This window comes from Nycticebus coucang, chromosome 21 (genome assembly GCF_027406575.1).
Source record: "Nycticebus coucang isolate mNycCou1 chromosome 21, mNycCou1.pri, whole genome shotgun sequence".
NCBI lineage: Eukaryota > Metazoa > Chordata > Mammalia > Primates > Lorisidae > Nycticebus > Nycticebus coucang.
Window position 1 is genome coordinate 488,369 of NC_069800.1, and position 4,167 is coordinate 492,535.

The 4,167-nt window shown below is 29.5% G+C and overlaps 1 non-coding gene across 1 annotated transcript; it reads right to left on the minus strand.

Moving 5' to 3' along the window:
• Positions 1 to 630: 630 nt before the first annotated feature.
• LOC128574440 (U6 spliceosomal RNA) lies at positions 631 to 737 on the minus strand. The gene has a single exon (XR_008376791.1). It is a non-coding gene; the product is annotated as a U6 spliceosomal RNA (small nuclear RNA).
• Positions 738 to 4,167: the final 3,430 nt, after the last annotated feature.

Sequence of the window (4,167 nt, forward strand, 5' to 3'; positions counted from 1 at the left end):
ATGATTCCTTTGTCTATAACAATTTTTCACTAAATATAATATGAGTTAGCTTAGACAGTATTGTTTCTATCATCACCTAACCACAAAATACACCATTTGGTTTATGCTTTATTTTTTTTCTATCCTCTACTGTTTCTCTGTCAGATATGCATAAGATAACTTTTCCATTACCTGAAGTATAGTATTGTACTGATTGTATAGTATTAAGCGTTTTTTACTTAATATTCGTCAATAAGTTTTTAAAAATTTTATTTGTGTGTATAACCATGTAGGTATGTGTAAATCCAGTTTGTCATCATTTACAGAGAGAGATGCATCTCTTAATAATAGAATTAATAATTATTAAGAAAGCAACAACATATTCGTTCCCAATAAATATAATTTAAATATAATTTTCTGAAAATTCAATAAAAATAATTGAATTTCTGTATTTCTTGACATGGCAATGGTTATAAAACTGATTAAATACATTGAAAAAGCCTTATTATATGAAAATAATATAATATGAAAAATATGAAATATTTTGCATGTGCTTCAGGTAAAGGGATATCATACTGAAAATTAAAATTTTTGTGTTATCTTTCATTTCAAATACAGGCTGCTGATTATTTTCTTTCTTTTTTTTTTTTTTTAAATATGGAACGCTTCACGAATTTGCGTGTCATCCTTGCGCAGGGGCCATGCTAATCTTCTCTGTATCGTTCCAATTTTAGTATATGTGCTGCCGAAGCGAGCACGGCTGCTGATTATTTTCATGTGGTATTTCAATTAGGTTACCTGTCAACAATTATTTCTCATTTTAATCATTTTTTTCTTTTATGTATGAGCCTGTTATCAGTTACATTTTTCTCTGTAAACTTTTCAAGTTTGCATCTAAAATTTCTTCAGCATGCTTCTACACTCATCATACTTTTTCTATATTGCTACCTTTATTCAAATCTTAGATACATTTAATTTTTAATTAATTTGCTAAGTAAATGCTTAGACATGCTTATATTTCTAATCAACACTCAGATTCTTCCTGTCACCTGTTAGTGTCACACTTGAATATTTAATCGGTAGTTTTCAAATGATAATCAGATACTTGCATTTTTTCGCCATTATAGGAATGTGGAAATTATAACTGGAGACATATACTTGAACATTCAGTAGATAGACTGCACTTTAAACTGTGCTATAAATTAAATTAATGCCACTAATTAAAAAATGACATTTCAAGCACTACTGTTCACTGTATGTTTGGTGTATTTGTCAGACATTTTTCTTTAAATTTTCTAAAATAAAAAATTCTAAATGTGTTTTTTTGCAGTTTTTTGGCCAGGACTGGCTTTGAACCCGCCACCTCTGACATATGGGGCCGGCACCCTACTTCTTTGGGCCACAGGCACTGCACTCTAATGTTATCTTTTAGAGTTAAAATTATTTTAACTAAAATTATTTCAAATGTCCATATGAATTATATTTTAGTTAATTATTTTAACTAAAATTATTTTAACTAAAAGTATGAAATATTTATTGAGTGTATTCACATATATTTTTTTGCAGGTGGTGGTTATTTTTATCTGTCAACTGGGCCAAAGTGCCCAGGTATTTGGTCAAATATTATTCTGGATGTGTACATGAGGTGTTTCTGGATGAGATTAACATTTACATCAGTAGACTGAGTAAAGTAGTTGTTCACCAGAAAATGGATGGGGTTTATCTGATCAATTATAAACTTTAATCAAACCAAAAGGCTGAATAAGAGAGAAATTATTTTGCCTGATGGAATGAGCTGAGACATCCGTCTCTTTCTGCCCTCAGATTCTAAGATTCTAACTAAAATTTTGGCCCATCCTGTGTGTTGACCCTGCAGTTTGGGCTGGAGCTGCACCGTCAGCTATACCGAGTCTCCACCTTGCTGACTGTAGATTTTGAGATCTTTCACCATCTGAAATTGCATGAGCCAATTCTTTGTTTTATATACATATAACTAAAAGGAGATTATATATTACATAATGTTATGTAATTATATATTATATATTATATATAGTAGGAGATTATATATTATGTAATATATACATGTAATATATAATCTCCTACTGGTTCTATTTATCAGAGGATCCCATTTAATACACTACATTATACAATGAACATAGAAATTGACATACCATAAAATGTCAAAAAATAATAATTCTTTTGAAAATTGCTAACTGGAACTATTTTAGTATTTGACCCATATTGTTATTTAAGCAGAAATGAAATTCTACAAAAATATTTCAGCCATTATTATTATTCAAGAAATAGTAAAGCTTGTCCTACTGTGTATGTAGCATTGCTCAGATTATTCATTTACAGATAAAAGTATTATGGTCCAGACAGGAAAAATTACTTTATAGATCATAGATTTGAGAGCAATATCACCTAAATTCATTTAAATTAATCTCACCATTCATATAAACCAGACACCAAAAAAAAATTTCAAAAATGTCCATATGAATTATATTTTAAGCACATTTTAGGTCATATTTTTAAAAAATAATAAGAAAAAATAATTATTATTTAATTATATTCTGAAAAGGATTACATCAATAATTTACAAATAATCTCCTAAGAAACATTTTCCAATGATTAGGGTGTTAAATGTTCTATTTTAGGAGAATGCCCATGGAATAAGGAGGGGTGAACAATTGTTAACATTTTATTGGTAAATGGCTCCGCGCTTCTGTTTCAAAAGGATTCACTGTTTATCTTGAGTAATTCTGTTTGCTCAAAGATTAACACAAACTATCACAAACCACAAGAAAAAGATAGACTTTATAAATTCACTCATTAAAATATTTCTCTCAACATACAAAAACAATTTTTAATCATCCAAAGAATTTTCAGAAAAGATACATCATCAGAATAAATAAGGATGTTTAAAAATTTGCCAAATATAATTTTGTAAATATGTATTTCTTTAAGTACATGGAAAAAGGTACAAAGCTATTATAGAGACACTCAGGGAAAATAAAGCCACAAAATGTATGAATTAAAAATCAAGGCACAAAGCATATCACAAGAGAAATCCTTGTATTTTGAATGCAAAACATTTTATATCTTTGAAAAAATAAATATGAAACATTAATTTTAATAATGACTAAGAACTATAAACTATTACTTATATAAAATATGGTTCACAAGAATCAGTATAATAATATACGATAACTACTATGGGTATAATGGAGAACATTTTATTCCAGAAAGCTTAAAGTAGAGGCACAATGTAGCAACTTACTGAGACACTAATTGGGGCATAAAGATTTTATGATCAGAAGTACTTTATGAGAAAGAATGTCAAAATATAATCTCTTAGTTAAGAGATGAAAAAACCCACAGTACATTTTAACTCCTTAAGAAGAAAATATCTATATTACTTTAATATAACATAGACATTCTTTAGAAATTTCATATTAATGTTGTATAAAATGAATTAGAAAATATTATTGGGTTTCAATCTGTTGTCCTCATTCTTGCCAACCAAATAATAAGACGGCATTTAAGAAAATATATCCACCATTGTGTTAATAATTTTACAGTCAATTTAACTGTAAGGATTACCAAAAAGCCAATTTTTATAATGATTCTGTATCCAGAGTTACCCATAGAACTCCCAGCAATGAAATTTTTACAGTAAGAAGGCTGCTTAGATGGTCTTTGTAACACCATGACTCATTTCTTTAAATGAATAATCTACAGTCTTGCCATTCAGAGATTGATGACTTCTGTATTTGGAATTGTTCAGTTTTAAATATATCTAATAAATACCACATAAATTAGAATTTAAGAGCTTCTAATAAGTTTCAATATTTTTATTCTAATGCTGTCATGAAATCAATATGTTAAATATCACTTTAATGACTCCAGGAAGTAATGACCTTCCTATTGAGAAAAAAAGAAGTTCATGCCTGCCTATTTTTACTTTTATTGTAACTTAAATTTTTAATATTTTACATTTTTTTTTTTTTTGTAGAGACAGAGTCTCACTGTACCGCCCTTGGCTAGAGTGCCGTGGCGTCACACGGCTCACAGCAACCTCTAACTCTCGGGCTTACGCGATTCTCTTGCCTCAGCCGCCCAAGCAGCTGGGACTACAGGCGCCCGCCACAACACCCGGCTATTTTTTGTTGCAGTTTGGCCGGGGCT